This window comes from Branchiostoma lanceolatum, chromosome 18, assembly GCF_035083965.1.
Source record: "Branchiostoma lanceolatum isolate klBraLanc5 chromosome 18, klBraLanc5.hap2, whole genome shotgun sequence".
NCBI classification, from domain to species: domain Eukaryota; kingdom Metazoa; phylum Chordata; class Leptocardii; order Amphioxiformes; family Branchiostomatidae; genus Branchiostoma; species Branchiostoma lanceolatum.
In genome coordinates, this window is record NC_089739.1 from 9,686,975 (window position 1) to 9,704,791 (window position 17,817).

The 17,817-nt window shown below is 39.4% G+C and overlaps 1 protein-coding gene across 2 annotated transcripts in view; it reads left to right on the forward strand.

The window, feature by feature from the left end:
- The first annotated feature begins 509 nt into the window (after positions 1-509).
- Positions 510-17,817, forward strand: part of LOC136424330 (UPF0500 protein C1orf216 homolog) — a 37,004-nt gene continuing 19,696 nt past the window's right edge. Inside the window, exon 1 of one of the 2 annotated variants that reach the window (XM_066412889.1) lies at positions 510-701. The gene's annotated coding sequence lies outside the window, so the exon portion shown is untranslated. Of the gene's footprint in view, positions 702-8,109; positions 8,340-17,817 lie in introns of those variants that run through there. The other variant, XM_066412888.1, reaches the window with a different exon arrangement.

Sequence of the window (17,817 nt, forward strand, 5' to 3'; positions counted from 1 at the left end):
AAATTGATATTTCACGATATAAAGTTCAAAGAAACAATGGAAATCAAGAGGGGAAATAAAGCTTGAATAGCTAGCTGTACTGGGGAGTTGTGAAATAAGGTATAGGAGATGTTGAAATAGAATGATGGAACTCTACCTTCCCATGGCCCATCATGTATTTTCTTTACATTTAGAATTTCGCGCATTGTTCTACTGTAGGAGGCGTTTTAATAAATTTTTGTTACTTTTATTTGCTCTTTTTTTCTCTTCTTGATGATGATTTTATTCTACTCTTTACTCTTATAACGCGACAACGGCATAACAGTACAGCGGTATTCAAATGTACCTGATAATATCAATAAGGCAAGCCATAACATGAACATGTTCAAGACGTATATCTTACGCGCTAATCGTTTAATCCAGTTAAGCATTTCACGATGTTATACTAAAAAATCTCTAAAATATAAAAATCGTCATCCATACGTCCCCTCGAGTTTCAGTTGGTCTCTCCCGATCGACCGTATACGTCGTATGAATATTTCATCAGGTACGACCTTCTGTTTGCACCGCATACAGGGAAAATAGGCCGCCATCTTGATTGCAAATAATTGCTTATTTCCGATTTCAAAACCCCTGTGAAAAAAAACCCGTTTTAGGTGAAACACAGCTACACTTTCCACGTCGTTGGAAAACAGCATCACATTGTCAAGAAACTACAATAGGTAGGTGAAATTCAATGTCGTGTATAACATTCAGTTATTTTCCGCGTCCCATATGTGACATTTTCTTTCCAGCCGACACATGGTAATTTTGTTTTAACTACCTTAGGTGGGCTCTCCTGAATATAATGGTGAAAATAGCTCTCTATGGTGCCACGGTATCTCAAATATCTGAAACCCAGTCTACACGTCATTGGAAATCAACGACAGTATTGATCACACAATAACCGGATTTTCTGTGCAATATCGCCTGATTCAATTATTGGACGTCACTTTGGATAAGGAAGTTATTTTCCATGCGACAGGGAGGGGGGTTGTGTACGTAAGGATAAGATACATGACATATTTCCTATATATACTGATATAATCAGTTTATGAAATGCTTAGACAGTTACGTATCAATATATATAAATCTGACATTGATATCAGCGTTTTTGTACTGTCGCTATCCATGAATTTTTTTCACAATCCTTAATGGGCCATTCCATTTGCTGAATGTAGGATGGGCAGTCCAGGAATTGCTACTGTCGGAGAAGGAAAATCATTTATGATTTTTAAAGGGAGCAGAGATTGCATAATCTAATCGAGGAGGAGAAACTGTGCCCCACTTAATGTCAAGTTCATATTTATGCTTTATCCAGGGAACGGTCTTTTGGCAGTCAGGGCAAAATCTCACGAGACATCACCCAATGCCCTCCTCCCCACTGACGTATCTCAAGTTACATACGTGTGTCCATTATCACTAGCCTCTACCAGGCTCCGCGAGATGGCTGGGAAAATAGTAGGAATCGGCAAATAAAGGGAGTTAGCTACGGGGAGAGGGTCCAATCTGGAGAGAGGGTATATCTGCCATCATCGTGGACGGCAGATATACCCTCTCTCCAGATTGGACCCTCTCTCCGTAGCTAACTCCCTTTATTTGCCGATTCCTAATATTTTCCCAGCCATCTCGTGGAGCCTGGTAGAGGCTACATTATCACCACCTATGAGTCATGGCCCGACATTTTGCCCAGCTCTCAACAAGTGACTGCAATTGTTCCAAAACCGACAGAAATATACAACCTTAAAAGCAGTATAAATTGTAACATGACAAGCTATAGGCTGAGGACATTAATATACGATAGCGGAACAGCTGTCTAATTTGACATGTATACTGAGGGAAAAACATATCCCAAGCATCATTTACATGTGTGTGGTGTGTATGTCGTGTGTGTGTGTGTGTGTGTGTGTGTGTGTGTGTGTGTGTGTGTGTGTGTGTGTGTGAAAATATTCTTATTTTTTGTCAACATCACCGTATGAATTATGATGAGAAAATAAATCATTTCGTGTATGTAACATCGATATTTTTTATCTGTAGAAATATGATTAAGTTGATCTAGATAGTGGACATCCCTACCGAACAGGCTACTGTTATGTAGGTCACTCTTCAATTGATGTCAAATCTCATTAGACAATATATCATCGTACATAAAGAAGATGTAGATTTGGCAAAGCAATAAAGCGACTCATCAACAAAGTCCTAATTAAGGGAGATCCAATGATATTAACCATCAGACAACACTATCAGCCTTTGACGACCTAATCTCAAATTTCATTGTGAAAGCGCAAAGAAGTCCCAAGGCGGGATGATCTCACGGCGCCTTGATTAAGTTTTCTTCAGAGTAGGTCTATACATCACTGGTGATAGATCGGTCTGGGGAACAATCGGGGCCAACGTTAATATAAAGGTCTATGGACATCTTTGTTGGCTATAAACTTTACAACAGCGTGATTGCATTTGCATCTTGAGGGAAATGTTAACCGTAGAAAGGCTACATCTATAATGAGACAGTGTCGTAAACTATATGCTCGATTGGTCTCCAGCCACGCTAGAACAAATGTCATCATGATGGTTTCAACTTCTTTAATTAAGAGACAAGTTTGATGCTTGATAAGAAAATAGTTGTCTTGGTATCCTACGTTTTTACATAATTACAGCAGCTTGACTTGTTGTCCAATACGACCGCTTGTGCAAGGTCGCTAAATGTAGTAAATGGGACTTCCATTTGGTGCACCTCCTCTAGATTTTATAAGGAAAAAATACTGAATTGAACATTTCCTGTCTACAACAGTTACAGTTACTATAATTTACATTTTGTCGCTACTCTCTAAACAGAGGTTACGCTCCGGCTTGTTTTAGACATCTTTTTGGGTGTTTTTATCGGGCTTCCAATTTTGTCATATTTTTTTTTTGTCCGCCCGCTGATAAAATAGAAAATCTAGAAAGATGTCCAACTGAAACCGAAGAATAACCTCTGCTGCGCTTAGAGAGTATTTTGTACCAAATACTAAAAGAATGAATGCAAACATAGCCCACACATTACATTACTTACCAATAAATGTAATTTTGCTGTTTGATTATACCCATCGGGGATACTTCGTCAGGTCAATATTAGATTGTTCTGTTACTAATCAAATTAGGCACCTACATGCCATTCTTTATAAAAAAAAAACAACGACGGAGACAAACACAAAAGCTAAAATCAAATTTCCTCTAACAAGAGTGCAAATCAAATAGGTTGAATAATGATGCTGTCATGTATAAACTGATGTTGCCATGGTTATTAGACAAGCGTTATTTCGTTACATCGCTGCGATTTCGAAATAAATACAACTTAGCAGGAATGTAGATTAAGAAATCTATATGATGTAGGCAGACACAAAAGCTAAAACCCAATTTCCTCTAACAAGAGTACAAATCAAATAGGTTGAATAATGATGCTGTCATGTATGTACTGATGTTGCCATGGCAAGTAGACAAACGTAATGTCATTACAGCGATGCGATCTTGAAATAAATACAACTTAGGAATGTAGATTAAGAAATCTATATGATGTAGCCAGACACAAAAGCTAAAACCCAATTTCCTCTAACAAGAGTGCAAATCAAATAGGTTGAATAATGATGCTGTCATGTATAAACTGATGTTGCCATGGTTATTAGACAAGCGTTATTTCGTTACATCGCTGCGATTTCGAAATAAATACAACTTAGGAATGTAGATTCGAAATTTATATGATGTAGCCAGACACAGAAGCTAAAACCCAATTTCCTCTAACAAGAGTGCAAATCAAATAGACTGAAGAATGATGCTGTCATACTCATACTGATGTTGTAATGGTGATTAGTCAAACGTAATATAATTACAGCGCTACGATCTTGAAATAAATACAACTTAGGAATGAAGATTAAGACATTTAGGCAGGCAGAGGTCACTCTATTGCTATCGTAATCAGACTGGCGTAATAGCATTAAAGTCCTGCGATTTTGGAAGAACATACAACTTAGGAATGGGGATTTACAAATTCACATGACGCAGGTAGACGGTCAACTTAGAATTGAAACGACAGATTAAATCACCAAGAGTTAAATACCTAATTGGACAATTGACTCGTAACTGAACCAAGCGAAGCCGAACACCAAGAGACCACCCCTAGCGATGTTACAGACGTTAAGCAAGGACAACGACCTTTTCCTTTTCACCCACCTCTTCTGATCAACCTGAGATTTAGTGAACCCTGACATAACAGATTGCACCACCTGGACAGTTGTGACGACATCATCCCATGAAATAGTGACCTGTGCCCGTGTAGGGCACGTACAATTGAAAAGAGTTACCCCGATCGATTGCTTTGGCGAAGTTTGTCTCGCGAAGCAATATAAGGGTCGCCATTCCAACATAACAGTCCGTACCATCAAAGAGACTGTGCAATAACTCTTCGGAGACTTCTTTATGAACGCCATCAAGTGTAATGGAACATCTATATTGCTTGAATACGGAGGAGGCACTGTAATCGTTTTTTTTCGTCGACCTTAGCAGTTCCAAGGACATCAGGCAATAACGTAAGCTGTAGGCATCAGCTGGATGCTGGCATTGGCTGTTGACACGAAAATATAGGAACGTTTTTGTAGATTGCTGACCTGTAGTATTTTCGTCAAGAGCCTTCATATCATAATCAAAATTATGTCCAGTCCTGTGTTCTCTGTGATAGGTTAACAAGCTAGCTTGATGCTGTTAACTTCACAGTGATACATTTGCTGCTAAAGCATGAACATGAATGTTAAGAATTGAAATGTAAGACTAAAACTGATTACTTTCTGAACAAGTCGAGACCATGGCTGCATTGCTTCTAGCAGACTATCAGATCATGTTGGAGCGTATTTCCACCCTCACAAAACTGTTCCTTGAAGTACCCATTAAGCATGAATATTAAATTCAAAACGAATCTGTCAGTGTACACTTTCCTCATACACTGTTAATGTATAATGCAATTGACATTGATGTATCATACCACTAATCAGCAAAGTTGTTTCCAATATCTTGTTACAAATCGCAAACTTAACCTCGGAGCAAAGAGTTGCAGTTTGACGAGTTAGCGTGCCCAAAGGAATACATCATGTCACTTCCTAAGTAAAATCATCACCCTTTTACTATTTCTGGAAAGCTTAGGAGCTCAACACGATGACCTTTCCATCTAATGCTGAAGACCCCACGGCACAGTTGCGTTCATGCGAGAAGGGGGCTGCCATTCCACTAATGGTTGCTAGATGACCTTACATTAATATTGGACCACTAAGGGGCGTTGTAATGTGATCGCATATGGGGGTTTTGGATGCATCAGTGCAATTAGAATTTGTCAAAATATACTTTTTTTATACATGTTCATATACAACATTACATTTCGTTGCCACATAGGACAAACTCATCAGGATGTCATTATAGTTATGGGTACTGAACTACAGGGGGTGTAGAAATGAGATAACCTGTGGATGTTTTGATCGCTTTATTGCCGCTGGAATTTGTGGTATAAATCTAGAATTACATGACATTGCTTTTCTAATTCTACATTTTACAAACTCAGAAGGCTGCCATTTGAGTTATGGTTACCGACCTCACACCGATGTTGCACTGCAAGAGGTGTAGAAATGAGATAGCCTATGGAAGTTTTGAACGCTTCATTACCGTTAGCATCTGTCAAAGTATCATATAATTACATACATCTGCAATAACGATACATTGCTTTGGCATTTGCTGCATATGCCAAACTCAAAGGACTAACATTACGTTTATGTTGCTGACTTCACATCAATGTTGGGCAGTAGCTAGGAAATTTTGTAATAAAAAAAAAGCCTATTGCAGTTTTGGACGCATCGTTGTCGTCACGGTTTCCTAAGATGTCCTAGTGTTATATACATTTACGATACCAATACATTTCTTTGCTAGTATATCCTAGTATGACAATAAGTATACATTGCTTTGGCCTTTGCTGCATATGGCAAACTCAAAGGGCTGCCATTACGTTTATGTTGCTAACGTCACATCAATTTTGGGAAGCAGCTAGGAAATTTTGTAATAAAAGAAGCCTATTGCAGTTTTGGACGCATCGTTGTCGTCATAGTTTCCCAAGATGTCCCAGTGTTATATACATTTACGATACCAATACATTTCTTTGCTAGTATATCCTAGTATGACAATTAGTATACATTGCTTTGGCCTTTGCTACATATGCCAAACTCAAAGAGCTACCACTGCGTTTATGTTGCTAAGGTCACATCAATGTTGGGCAGCAGCTAGGAAATTTTGTAATAAAAAAGCCTTTTGCAGTTTTGGACGCATCGTTGTCGTCACATGTACAGTTTCCCAAGATGTCCTAGTGTTATATAGGTCTACGGTACTAATACATGGCTTTGCTGCATATGACCAACTCACAAAACTTCCATTACAATTATTGCTGGTGACCTTACATCGAAAGTTGACCACAGGGTAATGAGAATAACCTATGGGATGCATCATTGCCGTTATGATCTGTTCAAAATGCCCATGTGGCATACATCTGCAATAACATCACATTGCTTTGTTACATGTTACAAACCCGCCAGGCTACCATTACAGTTATGGTTGGTTGCTGGCCCCACATCAATTTCGGACTGCCGTGGGTAAGGTAATGAGGTATGGGAGATATGGACGGACCATTGCAGTGAAAACTTGTCAAAATAACCTCTCTGAGTCAGACTGAAAGACTATGACTTAAATTGCGCAAAACGTGATGGTAAAGTTACTTTTCAAAATAAATCAAATAAAAAAGCATTTAAAGTCAATGTTCAAGTTAAAATAAGTCAAAATACCCTATTAGTACGCCAAAATAGTTAATCAATTCAAGCAACTGGATAAAATTTTGAAACAGACGTTTCAGACAGCATCCGCTATCCTTTGTCGGTTTTATCCAACTGCTTGAGTAACTATTTTTGGCGTATCTTATTACCTGTACCTGAATGTCTAACCTTCATCAACGTAACCTATTAGTAGTTTTATACAGCTAGAATGATATAACATTGCTTTCCTTTGCTAGATATGACTCAACTCAGAAAGCTGCCATTATATTTATGGCCGCTGACCTCACATCAGGGGGCGTGGTAATGACAGGAGCCTAGGGGAGAGTGAAACGCGTCATTACCGGCAGACCAGTTTCTGGTGAAGCATACCGCCTGTTGCGCCAAAAGAAAATGACTTTCCTCAAAATGAATGGGTGCTACTTTGGGGAAAGTGAGCTTCTCCTTATCTGTATCAAATAAAGTTGCAAACTAGACATTAGAGTAGCAAGCATGAGGAGATAATGATACTTTGGATAAGTACGAAAGTCTCGTCAGTCTCATCTGTGCGTCAGCAATGTCTTTGAGACATTTCGTGTATCAACTAGATTTCATGCCTACATCTTTTCCATCAGTATAACGACTCAAACTACCTGGACTGGAAACAATTCAGCGATTCGAAATGGTTTCTAAAGAGTACGGATAGTATCTGGCTAAAGAAACACATTCAGACATTGCAAAGTGGGATGTAGGACTAAAGATATCTCCTCATAAACTTTCAAAGTTTGCAAGAATCTTCAAAGAGCATTTGATTTGATTCGATTTGATTTATCTATCTATTTGCCTGGCTGTAAAAAAAAGTACAGCCTGGGATACCCAACTAGCCGAAAGCCATTACAAAGAGCATATAGGTCCTATGTACCACTGGACACGAGGATAGGAGAAGCAAAATATGCTAAAAACAGTGTGCTAGTGATGAACCTCCAAAAGAGCAGTATTCATTCCGTTCCAATCATACTACTAATTTACACCAGCGGTGTAGTTAACAGGCAGCATATTATACTATATGTTATAACACCTGCTTCTATATGACCTTCCATTGATCCGTATAGCCTTATTTAGAGCGTAACTCTTTAATCACCATCAAGGATCAACCGGGATAAACGATCAAAGGGTTCGAGTGTTGCTCCCGAAGGTCTTTCATCACCCCTTCGTCCTGGCCAATGGGACGTTCCCTAGTTAGGGTGACGTCACCGCTTCATCCATGTACTACTCAAAGCCTGCTTTCCCATAGGTTGGGTGGCAGCCCGGCTTGCCTTGAGGGTATGAAGACAAATAGCATCATCAGATGCACGGTACCCCGATCGCCGCTCGGGGTTTAAATTTCGTTCTGAACGTTTTGGTGTGCTCATTTCGAGTCGATGGACTAGGCTTGTTGGCAAGATGCCCCGTGGTACATTAGAACCAGCAGCGAGGGAGGGGGAACAGATGCGGAAGTGTAGCCGTATGGAGGTAAGTCTATTCTACAGGCTCCCGTCGTCTTTAAAATTAGCTATTAGCAATAACCTGTTAGAGGAACAGGTGTTGGCTGTAAAGTATTTGCAGCATTGTCTTTCTAAACAGGGTGGTCTTAGTGGAAAGTACATATAGCCTTATGGCGGTAGAGTGCGAATGCATAGGGCTGGGTGTTTTGGGCGGTATATCGTGTGGATCAGCTGTATTGGGCACACAAGGAGGCCGTTACGCCTTCTGAGGGAATGAAAGACGATGGATGCTGAAGATACCCGATACCGTATCGGAGTTGGGATTGTGTATTCTAATGTATTTCGCTGCCTTCAATTTTTAAAAAGCCTAGAGTACACGTAATGCTATAGCAACAATGTGACCTCGTCTGGTGTAATATAAACAATGTTTGGATCCATCGAAAAGTAGTGGATCTTCTGTTATGAACGTATTTTGTACATTTCTCATCTGGTCCCAAAGACTGGAAGCACGCCCGAGCGCATGGCAGTGCGTGGACCGCATCAGCTTGTGTTTCTTACCGGCGGATATTTACCCGGTATCGTTCTCAGCCCGCTAGGCTGGGCACGAATGGGCTTGTTATTCGGGTCATTTAGAAATGCATAAACCTCCTTTACGTACCACACATTGACGTGCTACTCATTTTCCTCCTCCACAACCCAATGGTCACAAAACGAGTTAGAGCATTCAAACCTTATCAACTGTGGTTTTTCTTTGCCTTTAATGGTGTGTCGCTACCACTGGGACAACACTGTCTACGTACCACACATTGACGTGCTTCTATACAATCTTACTTAACGGTCCCAAAACCACGCAGGCGTACCTTTGTTTCGTTCCAACCCTATCAAAGGTGGTTTTTATTTGCCTTTAATGGTGTGTCGCTACCACTGGGACAACATTGCCTACATGTTTAATAGTCTACATTATGCATATATTCCCCTACGAGCCACACATTGACGTACTACTTATTTTCCTATTGTAAAATTGTACTCAATGGACCACGTCAGCAAAACCTTATAGCATTCAAACCACATCAAATGCGGTTTTCAGTTGCTTTTAATGGTGTGGCTACCACTGGGACAATGGTGCCCACATGCTGTCTACGCTATGCATATATCCTTCCGCGTTAGCAGATGTTGACGTGCTACTTATTTTCCTCCTCCAAAAGCAGACAGAACCACATAAGCAAAATGTCATAGCATTCAAACCATATCAAATGTGGTTTTCATTTTCTTTTGATAATGTGTCGTTTGCACTGGAACAATGTTGCCTCCTTGTAGTCCACATTATGCATATATAACCTTCTAGCAATGACGCTATCTATGGAACATGCAGGCCATAAAACCGTCAAGCACTCGCAGAACAGTTGGCAGGTGGCGTTGATTAATATCTAATCAGTATGCAACTTTCCACCGTAATTTACAGTCACTGTGATTACAGTTGTCAGCGAACACATTTTGAATTCGTAATAATCAAACCGTTGGCTTCCATGCTAAGGTGGAACGTGCAGAGGAGACCTACAGAGCATGGTATAACATAATGTGCCTCTGGATATATGAGCGTCAAGGGAGCCTCATTACTCTGTGTAGGTCGTGAACCTGAAGAGGTTCTATACTCTTAAGGTGTTGTAACCACTTAAGGTTCCTTAAGGGGTAGACCTTCAAGTGTCAGTACATCTTTTGTATTCCTAGCGGCTTGGGAAGTGGATAATTTGACAAAGACATAGGGAAGAGTCGATACGTTAAAGTTCTATGTACTGAGGAACGGTATCTCAATGGAAACCTTTTGAAGACGTGTGCGGGAAATACGTAATTTGCCATAGCAACAATTAAAAGAAAGCTTCACATAATAACATTGTCTTGTTGTTAACAAAGAAGTCAATGCACGTAAATATAACTGTCCTCTAGACACAAATACAAGCTTGAGGTTGCAACATATGGTAGAATCAATATAACACTGTGGACCTGGAAATGCATGACGTAAGATGTTGACAGTCCTTAGAAAATACCAGGGATTCTTTAACGAAAGTTGTTTATTGTCAAACATCGCCAAGCATGGTTCCTTATTGAAGAACCACCAACCAACCTGTTGATTTTGTCGACCGAAGCTTTTAAATCAGTTTATTTACTGTTGTGATTCGAGCTACCAATCACGTCACGGTATCATGCACGGGTTAGAAAGAACGCTTAGAAGAACGGAAATGTTTACGACTATTTACCTGCATTGGTTAAAGTTTACCAACAAACCACAGGATCTAACTCAAAAGCGTGTAGATGGAGTCTGATAGACACAAAGGCAGTGTATAAAATATAACGTTTTGGTTATATGCAATTCTTTACATTGCCATACCGATTCTTAGGTTGAATACAAAGACAGCTGCAGAGAATATTGTGTATATAATCATCATGATACGTTGGGATGGTCTTTACTGGCCATGCATGGTTTCTGTATCTACAACAGGAAGCAAGTTACCTGATTTTCAAGTAGAGATCACATCAAGTGCATGTATTTTTGCTGTTTATCATAACAAGCTGCCAGACAAGGCAGGTCGCAAATCACATAAGGCTCACATAGTAATGACTGGTACGACCGGAAAGGACTAAACTCTAGTGTTTGGCAAAAAGCTCCGCCGTTAAAACGTGGTTTCTAGAAATTGATTTCTACAAATTGCCAGATTCGTGGTCCTTCTTAGAGTTACAGGTTGTCAGATCCGCTCTACGCTTTTGGAATGCTATGATCTAGTTAAACGCCTCTGTAAACAAACAACGTGTGACAACATCAACTCGGGTTTCACTGAACACACGTCATGTGAGGGTTCCCTCTGACCTGAATTCTGCTCACCGCCATTGTTTACTAGTCAACCTTTAAATGTACATTGGAAGTGATATTTGCATATTGTGCGCGTGTGTTGTTCATGAATAAATGAATCCTTTATTGCACAACAACTGTATCTGTTAAGATGTATGGCCATGTACAGAGAATATAAGTTGCAATTTAGGTCTATTTTACAACAATTATAATTATCTCATTACTACATCGAATGAAATCTACAGTAATTACACGAACTCTTGTAAACATCATCTTGCGTACGTCTAGGCTACTTTGCGACTTTACATTTCAATTCTTCACGTTGAACCCCAATTTCCTAACCTCCTGATCGATGTAGATTCCTTGATTATAGACACTATCTTAGACCATCTATATACAATACTTGTGTTTATACTTGGAATATATCGTAGATTGATATGCTGTTCACGTCTAATTCCATTGTGATGTCTTGTCTTTGTCAGCAGGGTTAGCCCTTTGTAAAAGCAACAGGCTAGTTGGGCAGCCCTGGATGTGTGTCCTGAACAGCCAAACCAATAAAAAAGGAACCCCAAAGTCCCATTCAATCTTATAATCTACAAAGCAAAATTCCAGTATAGCTAACCAATTCAAATATCTCATTTGTTTAACGATTTCTCGAAACCCTGTGGCCATATATAGGCAAGTTGAATATCATTAAAGATATATGGCAGGCAAAGACGTGATAAGGACGATTTCTCTCATCAATAAATAAACATAACTGGGTGAGCGAAATCCCAGGAGCTTTGGATACACATAAATCTTGTCGCGACAACCTATTAGGTATGTAAATTTGTCTAGAGCCCCTTTATCTAAGGAAGGGATTTCACGGTATGCCATGGGGTAAAATTATCTGCTAGCTTCAGGCATGCTGAGGGACTGTCAACACAAAGCGCACTGTGAACAATGTGCTTTGTCATCATCCCATTAGAAAAGAACCCCAGGCTAAAATACACTTTATATCTCTAAAAAAACCTCCATTACCACAAATCCACCTTCCTCCATAGAATGTTAAGGAATGATTGATTTACTAGTTCTTGCTTTCCCAAAAATACACTGGCTAGGTGTGGTATTTTCTGAGCTTTCAGTAATGAGTATTTAGTCAAAAGTCGTCGGCACTTGCTACCCACCTCCATACAACAATAGGAAATACCAGCCCTGTATTTGCAATTCCGAAAATAAGTACCTATTCTTCGAAAATACCAGTCCTGTATTTGCAATTCCGAAAATAAGTACCTATATTCTTCGAAAATACGGGAAGTCTTGAGTAATGAGTATCTAATCAAGAGTAGCTATTGAAGCATTCCAAAGTTGTTGTTTTCATGAATTGCATAGCAGATAACCAGAAAAACCACAACCCTTGAGGGAGTAGTCTTTATGGCCGTCGGTTATTGCATTGCGGTGATGAATTGCATGTCTCTCGGCGACTCCCGGCGTAGAAATGTACAAGAACAATCAATACCGTGTCTCTCATATCTTATGCATTATTGAGCGTAGATGGCTGAACCAAGGCCAGAAATGTTCCTTTCTGGTACTCTACGATATATGTTATGCAAGTTTTCAAGTTGTTATGCAATGCTTTTTAGATATTTCATGAAAAGAAATCGTTTGTTTAATTTGCTGCAATGAACCAATATTGTAAGACGTATTGTTACGGCGCATGAAAAGAACATACATGCAGACATTATGGAGGAAAGCATTTCAAATTGTCATGGCAATGCTGTTTGCCTTTAACGTGTTCTAAATCTTATCCCAACGACCGGGAGGTATGGGACTAGGAAAATAGGTACTATGTAAAACTCATATGTAAGAACTGTTATGATTAACGATTTGTATACATGCACTATTAGTTTAACGAAAACGATGCAGAAACTATGCTTTTCTTCTCCACTACAAGGAGAAGGATGATTTACTTTTGATAGTTTGAACTTTGATACCGCATTTCATTGTAATGTTTAAAGATAGCAACTGCATGAGGCTATGTTTGATATATTTGCCACGTATTGAGCACCAATAGACAATTATTGACACAGTGGATATAGATTTTCTTTGTGCCAACAACGATTAATACGAATCTTACAATGGCTTCAGGTTGCCACCTTACGATTATAATCTAATGAAATTATCATACATGAATATATATATATATGTTTATTGTACTCCAAAATCATTCCAAAAGTTGATAGGAATTACCAACGTTCACTTGAAAGAGAACTAAAAAGGAAAACCATCCCAAGAATATCATGCACGAAGGGGTTCCAAGAAAACGATTAGTGTGGGCAGTCTACCGTAAGCCCTCTGCTGCAGAGCTTTATAAAGAATGGATTTTTAAGAGTGATGGATATCGAGGAGCATGGACTTCATCGTACGGGCAATTACGCCTACCTCAAGGCCATAGATCCAGTAGAGACTTTAAGGCACTGAAATGGGAATAAAATTCCTCATCTGTGGATTGTGCTTTTCTTAGGGGGACCGTCCATATTGTGTTTTGCTTTACGGTTAGTTGAGCCCCACGCTGCAATGATTTTTGACCGTGATTGGAATCAAATTTCTACAGAAGCCACTGCGCAACAGATGCTCACCATCTAAACTATCGCCAAGAAGGTTATGTTTTCGGTAATGGGCAAATATTATTGTTTTGAATTCAACTATTACATCTCTTATTGTTTCAAGGAAGGAGATTGAATATCATTTTATTGCTTGATATTCGACAAGAGGCTGTGCAATTTTAGTGCACATTCTGACTGATAATATATGAAGCGTGTCTTATGAAATCCAACCACCCTCTCTTCGTGATGGTATGTCAAAGAACCTACAAACTATAAAAGAAGTGGGTAAATTTGTCTTCAACATCACTATTTTGCGTTTGGGAATACATCTCATTATAGGCTGCGACACCTATGCTGCATTACTATGTGAACCAGTCAGAATTGCAATGAAGAAGGTGACAAATGGTCATCGAAACGTCGGTGGAATAAATCTCTTGGTTGTATAAAAAGAGTATTTTTTTCAGTGACTTACCAATTGCAACCTGATGAAGCTGTTCAGGGATCGTGGCTTTCTGTTATTGATTTTGCACAGTTAACTCTCGGTTAATCACCTAAGCAAGGGATTAGCTCGGATTAAAGCATAATCCTGTTGCTGAGAGGGTCTTAATCCCTTTAAGGTTTGCAAAAATGCGTCAAAAACATCCCGCTTTCTCAATTATTCACTCAAAGCACTCAAACCAAGTGAGTGAAATCCCTCGAATTACTGAAAGTAGAGGGTAATCCGTCTTCCCTTTCAGTCCTTTAGTCAGCCATCCTCTACGAGCTGCGTGTAATCAAAAGTCTCAGCTTAACAACGTGTATTTTATACCTCCTGGGTGGAGTTAAATCTAAAGCAGCGAGCTGACAAATTTGTTTCGTGTTTCGACGTGGCATGAAGGTGCCGGGTACATATATCACACGTGGTAAGGTGTGTTTTAGACAGATTTACTGTCGCCAAATACCAAATGGGAGGAATGTATCATCGCGTTGCTCAATAAAGGAGCACGGGAACCATACATTCTTGCGAGGCTTGGAAGCACAAAGAAATAGATTATTCGCACTGAATGTTTGTAACAAATGGAGGAGATAAAAGGATATTTACAAAGAGAAGAAAGCCATAACTCATAGAAAAAAGGTATAAGAGAAAGCAGAAAACGAGACGGTAAAGAACTATGATATAAAAGGAGAAGGAAGAGAAAGAACAAGTATAAACAATGAAAGAAAAGAAAAAAAAGGCACAAGAGAAAGAATAAAATGGAACAAACAAATAAAACAACAGGAGAAGAAACAAGAAAAAAGAAAGAAAGAAAGAAAAGCAAAATGACCAATCAAGAAAGAATTGAAACATTATGAAAGATTTTCCATATCGTTGATGAAGGTCAGACACAGTCACTGACGAAAGACAGTAGATGCTGTCTGAAACGTCTGACTGTTTCAAAATTTTATCCAGTTGCTTGAGTAACTATTTTTGGCGATTTTCCATAACGTATTCATCATCATGACTCCTTGTGGTACAAGAAGATTCTAACTCCCGTCAATACACAGCAAGAAAAGAAATGCGACTTGTAGCTCATATATCAATCTATCTTTAGATTCAATCGCATATGCCTACAACCAAAGGACCGCATTGTAACTGTACTCTTGAGGTGGAAGTCAAGGCCATGCATAAACCGTGATGCCATGAGTCATGTTTTGCAGAACCTGACCGAAAATCGATGATGGCCTGTGCTCTGGCTTTGCGGTCCATTTGGAAAACGTCCCCGCCAGTAACCCAATAACGCACCCTAACATTTCACTCCGTGCCCCACAGCCATGATATTCGTTAACACGGATATTTCTCGTACAGCCTCACGGCCTCAAGCAGTACGATGCACGGAGAATAAGGCCGGGTATTGATTGGAGCTGTTTAGAACTGTTCGGGATAACCTGGGGTTATGTTAAACTTATGCTAGCCCTTAAAGTGTTAGTAATTAGGATGTTAAGTTTTATTCTATTTTGTACTATGCATAATGTTAAATAGTTGTTGCCATACATTGTATCGTGTACAACTGTCGTGCAATAAAGTTCTGTCTTTATGTCACAACGTACATCTTCAATTCAAACTCAAGTGAAAAGACATGCTAGTACTTAGTATTCATACCTTTCACTGTTATACAAGGGTACATCAACTTACTGTATCGTTATCAACCTTGTTTGTTTGAACCTTTGTTTATTAATAAAGCTCAAATCGGCCTGCGGGCGACATTTTATTGAGGTCATGAGGGAAGAGTCAGGTATTATATAACAAAGATAAAGATTACATCATCCAAGTTCTAATAAATGTTAAAGAATTCTTTTAAAAAATTCCGAACATGTCTGTTCGTCAGACCGAAGGCATGAACGATGAAAAATGCTTTGCTTTGCTTTGCTTAGACTGGCGATTTATTCACACCTACGTAGCCTTTGGGGCTTTTTTTAAAGGCCTTATTCTTCTGCAATTTGCCTGAAGCACTTTGCAATACTCAAATAATAGATTATGAAATCTGATTTGAATGTGAAGTACAGGCCGTCCCATAGTGGCGATCCAGCTAAATCTAAGAATCGACACCGCGAAGAATATTATCTAAATCTCATATTGCATCTGGGTGCACTTTTCCGCTACCATTGATTGGCAGAAGTGCTTCTCGAAATGATTTGTACAAAATGTTTCCAGAATATTGATTACCTTTGCATGATCTGCATAACTGACTTGTATAAGGTTCTATTGCACCAGTGGAATTTCATTAAATAAAGCATTTGTGCCTTTTCTTTATAGATAATAAAAGCGTGTTAATGTGTTGCCGGCAATTTCCCTCTTTCGACATTGAGTCGTATCTGCATACTTTTTATCAAACAATAAAGCAATAAATAAATAAATAATACACAAACTAAACTGAAAAAGCCAAGACGGCAATACATAGGACAATAGAAAAAAAACGAAGGAGAAGAAGCCTCTCATAAAGCCTTACAATTGACAATACCACAATTACAAGACTAACGAAAAATGAAAGGTCCTCTACATTGTTCATTGTGACAAACAAGCCCGGCAGGTGGATATGGGTGATTGGAATTTGACACAGGCAAAGTCGTTAGTATGAAAAAGCAGTTGCTGCCTGCTTAGAGCTTTGTGTAATCATTCTTCATCCTGTGGAGTCACATTCTGTGCAAGGAGAACAGGATAATTGCAATTCTTACAGAGATTCTTTGAAGATTATAAAACGCTTCATTTGTCTTTCTTTATGGTGATAGAAACTACCATTAGTATGTTTGGATTACCATGCTCAAATGAAATTTGCCGCAAACAGCTTGTGGAAATATTGAACCGTTGGGACTTGGGACGTTACGTGTAAATTTATATGCCTTCAGAATCCATCAAAACGATAAGTCAATTATGATTGTATTGCTGATGATGTAAAAAAATAGCACTAAAGATCGATAAACTGACAAAAGGTTATTTCACTTCTTCGCGTCTACAAAACGCCTCATAAGCCTCGGTTACAACGGTCCTAGGTCATCATACGATTGGGTCAAGGGTCAATAGTACGATAATGGCATGTAAAAAAGCTACCGCTGAGCGTAGTGCAATGTTCAAGATTTCGAGATATCTTCATGCTATACATCCTTTGCTTAACCTGTTGGGTCCTGAAAACTAGTGTTCCAGCACCCCAGTTGCCCTGTTATTCCTCCTGGTGGGGACAGGCTTCAACTTTAACACGTTCACGCTTTGACGAATGACCAAAATTCATAGCACACCTCTGAGACAACTTAGTTATTCATTCAGGTTCACCACGTTTTTGGAAGAATTGACATAACAGGTGACTATCACCTTTTCAAGATATCATCCCGGACCAGACTGTAAGGTTTGATCCACTCACACCGAGAAGGGCCCATACTCTTTTCGATAAGTGTGGTGAGTCCTTTAAAGTGCTCGAGGTGTGGCTCTCCTCATACACGGAACCTCCATGTAACGTCATATCCGAGGGACGGCCCGAACCGAAGCTAGGTACTCGTTTCCACCTTAGTGAAGTAAGGGAATTCGTGAAAAAGTGTCTTTCCCAAGGGCACAACGTCAACGGGAC